At 38.0% G+C, this 13,202-nt stretch overlaps 1 long non-coding RNA gene across 1 annotated transcript; it reads right to left on the minus strand.

Moving 5' to 3' along the window:
- Positions 1–4,124: 4,124 nt before the first annotated feature.
- On the minus strand, positions 4,125–5,368 carry LOC149253056 (uncharacterized). Its single transcript, XR_016266114.1, has 3 exons — positions 4,786–5,368; positions 4,561–4,662; positions 4,125–4,457 (listed from the first exon to the last, which is right to left on the minus strand). It is a non-coding gene; the product is annotated as an uncharacterized LOC149253056 (long non-coding RNA).
- Between the last annotated feature and the right edge of the window lie 7,834 nt (positions 5,369–13,202).

Here is a 13,202-nt window from a genome sequence, read left to right on the forward strand (position 1 = left end):
GCCCAGAATAGATGAACTCTTTGACCAAGTGAAAGGGGCAAAGCTGTTTTCCAAAATTGACCTGCGATCTGGTTACCATCAGATCAGAATTAAGGATGAGGACATTGCCAAAACTGCTTTTAGGACACGCTACGGGCACTACGAATTTGTAGTGCTACCTTTTGGGCTGACCAATGCACCTGCTACATTCATGTGCATGATGAATAGCGTGTTTCACAAATTTCTGGACAAGTTTGTATTGATATTCATTGACGACATATTGATATACTCTCGTTCCCAACAGGAACATGAGGAGCATCTTAGATTGGTATTGCAAACACTCCGGGAACACCAGTTATATGCTAAGTTTAGCAAATGTGATTTCTTCAAGGAAGAAATCCAGTACTTGGGCCACGTGATTACGAAGGAAGGAATTGCGGTCGACCCTGAGAAAATAAAATCTATTATGGAGTGGCCTATACCTAAGGATGTTGCTGATATCAGATCTTTTATGGGGTTAGCGGGTTATTACCGGAGATTTGTAGAAGGTTTTTCTAGAATAGCCTATCCTATCACCTCCTTACAAAAGAAAGGAAAAATATTCAATTGGACAGCAGATTGTCAACAGAGTTTTGACCGTTTAAAGCACCTTCTCACCACTGCCCCTATACTGAGAATTGCTGATCCTAATAAGGACTACGTGGTGTGCACCGACGCAAGCAAGGAGGGCGTGGGAGGAGTACTCATGCAGGAAGGAAAGGTTATAGCATATGAATCCAGGAAACTAAAAGAACATGAGCAAAGATACTCTGCGTATGATTTAGAGTTAACTGCTGTAATTCACGCACTAAAGATGTGGCGACATTATCTTCTTGGAAAGAAGTTTCTGTTGTTAACTGATCATCACAGTTTGACGCATTATTTCAGCCAACCTACCTTGAATGCAAGGCAAGGTCGTTGGGCAGATTTTCTAAGCGGATTTGACTTTGAAATAAAGCATTTAAAAGGCAAGGAAAATCGAGTGGCAGATGCCTTAAGCCGAAAGGTTCACTGTTTATGTGAACTATCAGCCAGTAAGTGGCGAAGTACGTTAGTTGACCAGATAAAAACAGCAGCCAATGACGATTCTGAATATCAGCACCTAAAACAGCTGGTTCAACAATCTGATAATGAAAAGTTACAGCAAGGGTACACATTGGACAATGTTGGGATGTTGTACTTTAATAAAAGGATGTATGTGCCCGATTCAAGTGACCTTAAGAAGCTGATTTTAGACGAGTTTCATATCAGTCATTACACTGGTCATCCAGGATACCAAAAGATGGTTACAGCACTAAAGAAGGAATATTACTGGCCAAGAATGAAAAAGCAAGTAGTGGAATACCTGGCAAGATGTCTGGAATGCCAGCAAATTAAGGCTGAACATCAACATCCAGCAGGACTGTTGCAGCCTCTGCCTATTCCGGAATGGAAATGGGAGACCATTTCCATGGACTTTATAACCGGGCTGCCACGAACGAAGAAGGGCAACGATTCGATTATGGTCGTGGTTGATAAATTGAGTAAAGCAGCACATTTCATACCAGTGCAGTCTACTTACAAGGCAGTACAAATTGCACATCTCTTTATGCAACACGTGTTCCGCTTGCATGGAATGCCGAAGGTAATTATATCAGACCGGGATGTGAAATTCACATCCACCTTTTGGAGAACTTTGTTTGCCGAGTTAGGAACTCAATTGAATTTCAGCACGGCATATCACCCACAGACTGATGGTCAAACCGAGCGAGTCAATCAGGTGTTAGAGGACATGCTGCGAGCAAATGTAATGTTAAAGCCGGGACAGTGGGAGGAGTATTTGCATCTGGTTGAATTCGCCTACAATAATGGGTATCATACTTCAACTCAGTTAAGCCCCTTTGAGGTTTTATATGGGCGAAAGTGCCACACACCCTCAAGTTGGAGTGGACTGGAGGATAAGTTGAGTTTAGGTCCGGAAATGTTGAAGGATATGGAAAATATGGTAAAAAGAGTGCGAGCAAATTTAAAGGCTGCTCAAGACAGGCAGAAAAGCTTTGCAGATAGGAAAAGAAGGTTTGCAGAGTACAATATTGGCGACCATGTGTTTGTAAGGATTCAAACCCGAAGGAGTACCTTACAATGGAGTGGTTGCGCCAAGCTGGCTCCTAGATATTTTGGACCGTTTCAGATTTTAGCTAGGGTGGGGCCAGTGGCCTACCAACTAGCTTTACCCAGTCACATTAGGATTCACAATGTGTTTCATGTTTCTGTTCTAAAGAAATATGTATATGATCCAAAACATGTTATTCAGTGGCAAGATGTGCGGGTAAGAACCAATACAGTTGTTCAATTATGCAGCATTATTCAATGGAGATTGATTATGTGCTGGTTGTTTGCAGGTCGAACCGGAAGGCGAGGTTCTGGTCGAACCGCAGAGCATTCTCGACCGGAGAGAAGTGCGGCTGCGGAAACGGGTTATTACCCAAATTAAAGTGCTGTGGCAGCACTACGGTCCTGAGGAGGCTACATGGGAAGATGAGGAACCTTTTAAAAAGGCCTACCCGAATTTATTTAATGAGAAAGGACATCGGGACGATGTCCAATCCCAGGGGGGGAAGATGTAATGACTCGGTAATTGTTATTTCGGATAATTACTATGGTAAAACATTATGAGTAATAATTTGTTTTACTGAAGACATTATGAGTTTAAAATAAATATAAGAAATTATTTTTGCACATGTGTATGAATGAAATGTTGAAATGCTGGCAAACCTCCAAAGGGAGGATTTCCTATTAAAAGGAAAGAATCAGTTATGCAACTGAAAAAGGAACTGCCTCTGACCCAAGGAAAAGGTCCTGGGGAGGAAAACCCTGGGCTGTTGATGAACAGGCAGGGAAAAGTTTCCAAGGAAAGAAAGAAAAAAAAAAAGGCAGATTTCCTAAGAAAGGTTAAGTCTGATTGTGATCAGATAACCAGCACAGTGGTGCATTAGTCTTGTGGAGGCTGCAGGCCTGCAAGATAGCTCGGGGGGAGATTTCCAGTGTAGTGGATCTCATGGTTGGGCGGTTAAGAGCTATATTGTAACAGGTGGGAGCTGAGTAACAAGTCACAGTAGCAGACTATCAGGTATGTACCTTTAACTGTTAATTTGGAAGAAGAGGTAAAGCCAGCATAGCTACAGTAGTATAGTACTCCCGATAAATAGATTATGTAAACCAGAGTGAATGTCGGTGTTTCATTTATTATATAAGGAAAGAGCTAGGTAGTGCAGGTGAATGAATTCACTGTATTAGTAGGAAATAATTGATATAATTATGAATGTCAGTTTCCCTGTACAATTTCAAGAAAATTACAGTTTACGCTTATTTGGAGTCTGTAAATAAACTGGACATTAACATACAGAATTTAGAGACTGTAAATAATATAGTCATTAACATACAGAGTATGGAGACCGTAAATAACCTAGCCATTAATGTACAGAAACTTGAATAGTAAGTATATGTCAACTGCTGCTGAATAAATAAAAGACATAACTGTGCACGATATTACATACACCCGGCCGTAGGAAACAGGTAAACATTCTTGATAGAAATGATTAAATAACCTAGCCGACAACAAGCTTACTTTACCCTTAAACCCTGGGCGTGTAAACATGCGGCAAGCAGAGTCGTTCAGGAGCAGAATGACAATAGCAATGTATTTAAAGCGGCCGTGGCCGAAAGGTATCAAACATCACAGTGGTGCATATGTATATATATAAGGAAAAACTCAGAGCCGAAGTCCATAAGCAAAAGGAGTTCCACATATAAACCCTTCGCAACTTATACCGCGAATAAACTACAAAATCAGCCACCAAGGATCTTAGTTAATGGCCGCGAGCCAATAAATACAACTAACAACAATGGAATAAGAATCGAAACACAAAGCTGGTATCGCATACAATTAACTGTAGATTCACAATGCTAATCTTTAAATATGCGGCGGAACAGGGATGCTTGCTCCCATTAATCCAGGAGCAAGGCAAAACCCTGAGACCGCGGTACAGAGTATGGACATAAAACTATAGAATGCACGGGTACGTTTAATAAACATAATACAGATAATAAGTGGATCTGAAACCATGAAATGCCAGAACAACCAAATAGACAATTTCCAAATATATAAATTCCATTACTGTGAAGAGGCCGTAAGGCAGGCCTTCTGTTAACAAATAACAACTGTATTAAGAACAGTTAAAATGAAGCGGTTGAATAACTAAATACCAAAGTACTGTTTATAAACGAGAAAAGGGTTTATTTAACTCTGTACAACTGAATAAAAGCCAAGAACAATTAGTAACCCTCATGAGGGCCGAAGCCGTATAACAGAGAGCATTTTCACATGGAAAATCATGGTTACAGTACAGGAATGGAAGCCGCCTGTAGGCCATACCCTGATGTGGGTAGGGTGAATAGACCTGAGAAGCAATAGCGCGAGTATGAGCCTAAACTCGGCCAGATGAATCTGTTATTGATGCAATACAATGAAACCCTAAGGCAAATCGATCAATGCATACTTACCTGGTATTAAGCGGTGTGACCATGAGTCCTTTGGACGAGGCATACGCTGGAACCAACCCCTGCACCGGATATTCTGAAGACCGTGGCGCTGAGGCCAAACCCCTGCGCAAGTTATATGAGGGAGCATCGAACAAGTAAATAATATATAAGATAATTTGCAGAAACACCAAAACATGATTAACCATTAACAAAACTTGAAAGGTTGCCATGATGAATTACCCATACCTGCACAAGGGATTAGTTGCAGTAACAGAGCTCTGTCGGAGGTAAAGCGGATGTATGGATGAAATGAGCCATAAACCGAAGAACCCGGCAAGTTATATTGTCAACCAAAACCTAGAAGCGATCCACACCGTTCAGCCTGAATGATTGATCATGACCGTTCGTTTAAGCGGGAGTATGGCTCGTAGACCGAAGGCCAACTTGCCTGTATGGTCACATGCGTTCACGTGGTCTACAGCCACCTGGCCACAGGGCAGTGAGCTGTAAGCTCCTCCGCTTACCAAGTGGCGTTAGATTAATGCGCATCATCCAACTCTCAGTACAGTTAATGAGAGCGCAGTGTCGGACGTGTAATCCCCACGGATCATATGAATGTGCAAGGTCATCCAACCAAATATATATATGTATATAAACGTACCAAGATGATCATACTTTATATTGTAAACGTGCCAAGGTGATCACACAAGTAAATTCGAATGAGCATGTTTAAAGCCATGGTTAATGATTATTCACTTTACAACTATGTGTTATGTCATATCTACACCACAATCCTAAACTCAAGATAGTGGTCGTTAATATGTGATTAATATTTTTTTTTAGTTGTGTTTGGTATAATGAAAGGGATCGTGACACTGTATGAGATTTGTAATGGCTGTATGAGCTGGCTGTATGAGATATGTAATGGGCTATATGAGCGAGCGTTTACGGGTTTCAGAATGCTTTTGTGCTTTTTTTTGTTTATAACGCCAAGCTCCCTCGCTTTTGTGCTTTCTTGACGCTGTAGTTATCGTTTCAGTTCCTAAAATCCTTATACCTTGCTTTTTCCGAGCTCTTTTTTCTTTATTATAACGGTAAAATTATCATCTTTTGTGCTTTCTTGACTGTGCTTTCTTGATTTCGTTTTCTAAAATCTTTTTACCTTTTGTGCTTTGCTTTCTTGATGCTGTAGTTATCGTTTCGGTTTTTAAAATCCTTATACCTTGTTTTTTCCGAGCTCTTTTTTCTTTATTATAAGGGTAAAATTACCATCTTTTACTTTCTTGATTTTTTGATGTTTCGTTTTCGGTTGGTTTTATTCTAAATTTTTATTATAACGAACTTTCTTGAATTTAATTTTTTAATCTGGTTAGTTTTTTGGTAGTTGTTTTTTATTTAAATTGTGTATTTTTTTTTTTTTTTTTATATATATTTTTTTTTAATTAAATATATATTTATTTCAGGTATGAATATAACAAATAAAACTTTTATTTATTAATTAAACATTTTTTTGTTTTACTCATAAATTTTAAAATTAATTTGAATTTGAATTCGAGAAAATAAACAAAATATATCTTTGAAATATTTATGTTTTATCTTTTATTATTATAATAATCATTATCATTATCTAATTCATGTTAGTACTATATTAATAATTTTAATTTTTTGTACTGTAAATTTTTATTAATAATGAACTAGCTTCTAGGAATTGGTTGCTATGAATTAGGTGTTGGGAATTAGTTGTTTGAAATAAGTATAATAGAGGATTTATTATTTATTTTTGTTTTTAATTTTAATTTCTAATTTCTAATTTTTTAATTTTTAATTTATAGTCTTTTAATTTTTGTTGTTAATAAAATAGAATAAAACTAAATTAATTAAAAGAGAATGAAGTAATATTTAATTATATAAATAAGTAAAATTCGTGGGTCGAACTCACTATTTGTTAGGAATTAGCAATTGGAAATCAGAATTCTAAAATTATGGAAAAATACTTAATTAATTATTATTATTAATATCATTATTTTTAAATTAAATTAAATTAATATGTAATAGAAGTAAAAGAAATAAAAAATATTTGTAATATTATTATGAAATACTACAGCGTAAGAAAATAAAAGTAATAAAAGGTCATCAGAGGAGAGGGCACTAATCCACCTCCTGCTTAATTTCCAATTCAAACAATTGAGATTGATCACATGCTACTCAATCTTAATGGTCTCTCTTAGCTTCATATGAATGAAGTTATAAACCCTTGCGATGACCTAAGAATGCTCAATCTCAATGGTCTCTCTTAGCTTCATATGAATGAAGTTATGAACCGTTGCCATGACCTAAGAATGCTCAATGCGGACATGGTGCTTCAGATTGGCTCCTCAATCTCAATGGTCTCTCTTAGCTTCATATGATGGAAGCTATCAACCCTACAGACATGGTTTGATCACATGTTTCTCAATCTCAATGATCTCTCTTAGCTTTATATGATGGAAGCTATCAACCCTACAGACACAGTGCTTGAGATTGATCACATCCTTCTCAATATTCTCTCTTAACATCATATGATGGAAATGATCAACTCTTATGATGACGTATGAATCCTCAATGCAGACATGGTGCTTAGATTTTACCACTTGTTCAGCTAAAGTTGAGTAACGGGAATGGTTATGCTGATATCTCATTTATTCAACCTTAGATAAATATATTTATGAGTAGGCTTAATAATAAAATGTAAAATAAATTTTACTATTTTATGAAAAAACAAAGAATACCTAGCCAAAATTTTGTTTATATTCTTTTAAAAAAAAATGGAGCATCTTAAACAAAATCTCATATTCACCCATGCTATGAAATAATAGATGTATTTCCTATCATACTCATAATGGGTAAGAAAATAAAATAAAGAAGTTAAAAACAAAAGAAACCAATGAAACCCAAATATTTTTTCCTTCTTATTTAGAATTTCCAATAATTCATTGAAACAATGTGTAACTCCTATTTCTCCTTTCCCATTTTGTGAAAATTTCAAAGAAATATGAAACTCTATCGAGGGGGTCTATCCATAAAAATCCATTGGTAATTATGAGAGCTTATAGCTAAACAATGTCATTCTATAAGATCGTAATGTCTTTAAAGAACATAAATTAACAATAGTATATTGATGACAATACAACTCTAGATAATAAACAAAGTGAAGAAAAAGAAAAATATATTGCCAGAAAAAACTAAAAGCCACATGGGAATTCTAAAAAACAACATTAGCGAATCTTCATTGTAGATTTAGAAATCCATCCATTAGCCAAATAAAAACAGCTACAAAGCATGGAGAAGTGCTTCAGTCGTAAGGAATTACTAAGGCTCAAGAGAAATGCTTCATCTAAATTTAAATAGGTAGACACATAGATTTTATAGGATTTAAAAATGTGTTCAACCCACATAAGCTATTGTAATCTTTGTATTTGGCTACCTAAAAGGTTTTCAAAATACTCTCCTTTTTCTTTTTCTAAACTTTTGAAGTGATTTTATAAGAACTCACCCATTGGATTTTGGGAATCCTTCAATTTATCAATATTGTTACTTTTAATTTTAATTTTTGTTCTATTTTCATAAAATAAAAATTAGATCTAGTTTCGAGTTTTCTTTTTTAAAAGTAAATATATAATTATTTAAAAGTCTATTTAATTAATATTAATTTTTGTCACACTCTCATGACTATATACATAAAAAAAAAAAAATTTAAAATAAATATTTCGAAAACACATATATGCATGGTAACTCTCAACCATATAATCTCTTCCCTATTATGATGTTGTATGTCAATTCATATTATCATGGTCTAAGTGTTTACCGCATAGAGATTATATATATATGCCTCAACTATACCGCATGGAGATTATATATATATATTATGCATCAATTATACCGCATAGAGATTATATATATCATGCATCAATTATATGCACTGCACAGTAGTCAAGTTATGGCGGTTGTAATATGTGGTATAACATTGCCTTGCCAACCCTCAGTACTTGATCTATGTTAATGGGCGCGGAGATCTTTGGTCCGGCAGCTGCCTTTGCCGGCGCCGAGTCATTGGAGGCTTTTATGGCAAGGGCTCATACCTTGACAGGTGGCTTGACTTACCTGCGGGTCCATGTGACACCTCGGGCTCTGTCTTCTCGTCCTCCCCGCTCCAATCTCCCGCGCAACATTGACGACCGAGATCCATCGTTTAGATCGGAGGGCTGGGATGAGCCAAAGGACTTTGGGTTAATACTTAAACCCCTTGCTACACGCCGAGGTTCATTTGTTTCACCCAAGCACTCTCACTTCACCTCCTCAGACCGTGGTTCGAGTCTTATTGCTCTCTCGGATGCCATGATACACCCTTCAGAGTCTCACACAGGTATTGTACATCTCTGTTTGCATGGTTATTTTCTACCGTTTTCGTTTTTCTATTTGATTATTCGCACACAAGGACTAAATTGGTCCATTCGTTTATCTTTTGGGAGGCCTATACTAATTTCTCCCTATTCTGGTAGCGCATTCATGTGGATCTGTGCGAGTCTCTTAACTGTGTATCCGCAACGCCTCAACTTCTTCGACATTTGCAGGTATGGTTGCTCTTAATTTGGTGCTCTCATCTGGGGGGAAGAGCTCTAAAGCTCCTTCGACCCTAATGTTCCATTTGGTGCATGCTGCAGTCCGGACCCCCGATGCGGGTTTCCTTTTGTTTTCATGCTGTAGAGGGGTTTTCCCCATGGTTATGGGTTTTGGTGATCAGGCTTAAGGCCATGCCAGTTCCAGCAAGATATAATAGGCAGTGAATATTGCATGCTCCATTTTGCTTAACTGTGACTTAGCTTTGGGCTTTTCTACCCGATGCGGGGTCTAGGGCACCATTGACTCTGTATATAATTTATTTACAACTGTATTTGAGCTAGCTATGTGCCGAACTAATTTGTTGGCGGAATCGGCCTGTACATTTTCATGTGTTCCAGTTATATACACAAATGTTACGTTTCCAGGGTTATCATCTCTGAGTTTTCTATTTTCAAGAAAAATGCATTCGAAGATATTTACTCAGTCTGAGTTCGTTTATGGATTACTTGTGTTTTGAATGATAATGATACAATTCCCGATTTCATTGTTATTAATGGTTGTTTGCCTCTGACTATGACTCCGCTGCATTACTGCGACGGCAGGAGTCCTCAGGCTTACCTAAATCTTGTTATCTGTATTTTTTGAATTATATGGGATTATAATCCTCTGAATATTTTGCATGATTCGGTAATCGATGTTTCGTTTGTTAATGTGACAGTGCCTTAATTATTATTTGTTTCGCAGAGGTTAGATTTATTCCCGGTAAGGGTTATTTGGAAACGTGTACAGTTTTTCTTTGTTTAACATGGTTTACTCCTGAGATGGTTTTCTCACAGCCGGATTCGCGGCTGTGTTAACACATTCTCTGGGTTGTTAATCCCATTATGACACTGCTTAATATCTTATTCCATGAGCGGTATACATATATTGAACTTCTCTGTTGGCTGTAACTCGGTTATCGTTTCCACGGCTTGATTGCATATGGTTTTGTGATTCCACTATTACATACGTTTGCAGGGTTTGCTCTTTTCCTTTCCCGAAAGATATGTTAATTCCGAAAGTCGACTGTCACATGTATTTGAACAATTCTTCCCTTTCCATCGATGTTTATGTTTATGAAAAATATTTATTGGCTGGCATTCCTTGCCTGACTCAATGTTTTATGATGTTACTCTCACTACATGAATAACTGGTTATGTTCTGGCTGCTTGTTTTCACTGTTCACTTTTGCTTTACCAGGGACTGCCCCTGTATCTCTGTTTGTTGTTTAATATAATTGTCGATTAATGGTCTGTTATCTAAGTTGAATTACCCTCTGTTCAACTATAATATTCTTTTGATATTCTGGTATTTATGTTAAACTACCTCCCGTTTAACTATAATATTTTCATGATGGTCTGGCTTTTAAGTTAACTACCACCTGTTAACTACATGTATCATCATAACAGTAATTAAAGAGATAGAACACACAATCATTTCCCGACTACATGAGTCCTCTGTGCATTCCACACATATTTTCATTCAGTTTCTCTGCAGTATGAATTCGTACCTGGTTCGCCAGAGTCGTACAGGGATACTTTAATAAATTCTTCTGCAAGCAAGTCTGCTCTACCACCCAACCACGAGATCCGTCTACATGACTGGATTCTCCCCCCGAGCCATCTTGCAGGCCTTCAGCCCTCAACAAGATTTGTGCACCTCGTGCCTGGTTATCTGGTCCTCACCAGACTTAACCAATTTTCCTTTTTCCTTTTTCCTGGAAAAAGATCCTTCTGTCTGTCCCAACAGCACAGAACTTCCTCCCTACAACCAGGACTTTTCCTGTTTGGGAGGGCAGTTTCAATCAGTTATTACAACTGATCTCTTTCTTTGAAATCCACCTCCCAGAGGCTGCCAGCATTTCAAGAAAAATATTTAAATTACTCAATAAAGTAGTTTATCAAAGTTTTGTTTTTTTAACATCAAACAATAACTACCATACTATCTTTTACCATAGTAAAATTTCACATTTACATCTTTTGGGGTCATTACATCTCCCCCTCCTGTGATTGGACATCGTCCCGATGTCTGTTTCCCTTAAACAAATTCGGGTAAGCTTCTTTAAGGAGTTCCTCATCCTCCCAAGTGGCCTCTTCAGGCCCATAGTGCTGCCACTGCACTTTAGCTTGGAAAATAACCCGCTTCCGCAGTCGCACCTCTCTCCGGTCGAGAATGTTCAGTGGTTCGACCAGAACCTCGCCTTCCGGCTCGACTTGCAAACAGCAACAGATCTAGTTATTTTCTTGTTTGAGAACAAAGCTTAACTAGAACGACCACATTAATTCTTACCCGAACATCCTGCCATTGGATCACATGTTTAGGATCGTAGACGTATTTTTTTAGTACAGATACGTGAAAAACATTATGGATCTTAATATGACTTGGCAGGGCGAGTTGATAAGCTACTGGCCCCACTCTCGTAAGGATTTGGAAGGGTCCAAAATAGCGAGGGGCAAGTTTGGCACACCCACTCCACTGCAAGGTACTCCTTCTGGTTTGAATTCTTACAAAAACATGGTCTCCGACCTGGAATTCTTTGAACCTTCTCTTCTGGTCTGCAAAACTTTTCTGTCTATCCTGGGTGGCCTTTAAGTTGGTACGCACCTTTTTCACCATGTCTTCCATTTCCTTGAGCATTTCCGGGCCAAATCTTAACCTATCCTCAGGTCCACCTGTTATAGACAATTTTGTGCCTTACAGCAACAAGCATGAATTGTCAATAATCCAAGGGATCCAAAGTTCCCTAAACATGATGTTCCTACCCCTAGAGGAACAAGGTCAGCAAACCAACAACTCTCAGATCAGTTCTCCACCTGAAAACACTCAAAAACAAGCAATCCTGAAATCAAAGCAGGTGCTCCACTAGGCTTCTGCGCTGAAACTCAGATCCTCCATGGTGTACCTGCGTTGCAAAGCAAGTGGAACAAAGGCCACCTGCGCTGAGCGAGATAGGACAAGTGGCACACTGAGTCATTGCTCCAAAAATGACACTTGGATCAGGGATTTCGCCTTGTGATGAGTCAGAGGCTCTGTTTCTCCAAGTGGAAGCAAGGTTCTCCAAGTGGACTCAAGAACTAAAGATCAACTAAAGATTAACTGAAGAGAGAGAGGACACAAGGCAGCTACACATCAGTTGCAAGCTGACTCATCCTTTCTCAATTCATCTATATATTGAGCTCTCTCCTATGAGCTCAGGAGGCTGGAATTTTGTGCAAAGTAATGATATGCTGTTGGTTTCACTATAGAGCTATTGGGTGATTGCTTGAGAGAGGTGAAGAGGAGAAATTCTTCCTGCTGGGAGGTGTTGCTGGATTAGGACCTTCAATAGTTGTAACACTCTCAGAACCTTTACTTCTTCATTAATAAAAGCTATTGAGGTTCTTCTATATGCTCTTGTTTCAATGATATATTGTGATGATTGTATATTTGATTTACACTAATCTATGAATCAGTTATGATTGCATGTTGCTTGTAGTTTCCTTCTTTGCTATTTTGCAGGATCTCACTGTAGCTGGGCTAGCAATAGAGCAAGGAGCTGGGAGCAAGCAGCCATAAAGAAGAGTTTGGATTTGACATTAAGCGCAAGGCAACGGTTAGTGCATTTATCTAATCTCTTTTGCTTTCATAAAGAAGTGAACCTTAAGTAGTTTTCTTTACAGTTGTTGCTGAGGTACTATCACCCTTAGAGTGGGATAGGGTCATCCGAGTCAGATACTTTTCCCTACAACAAACTGGCGACTCCGCTGGGGATCGTATCCATTTGATTGTGTTTGTAGTATTTTGCTATTCATTTCCTGAACAAAAGAGTACCAAATCGAAAAGCTTTTGACTATATCAAAAGCGAAGTAGAGGGCAGCTACTCTAGCTCATTTCTGAGCAAGTTCATGATTTGAAGAGCTGATCTACAAGGATCCTTGTAAGCTCTTAGTGATAGCTTTTCACCTTCCTTATCATCCCTTTGAGTGTGCTTGACTGATTGCTTCTGATTTGAGCAAAAACTGTGCATTTTTGAGAAAATTATGACC

This window comes from Pinus tabuliformis, chromosome 7 (assembly GCF_031772625.1).
Source record: "Pinus tabuliformis cultivar Carrire ecotype Pingquan chromosome 7, CPIR1, whole genome shotgun sequence".
Lineage (NCBI taxonomy): Eukaryota > Viridiplantae > Streptophyta > Pinopsida > Pinales > Pinaceae > Pinus > Pinus tabuliformis.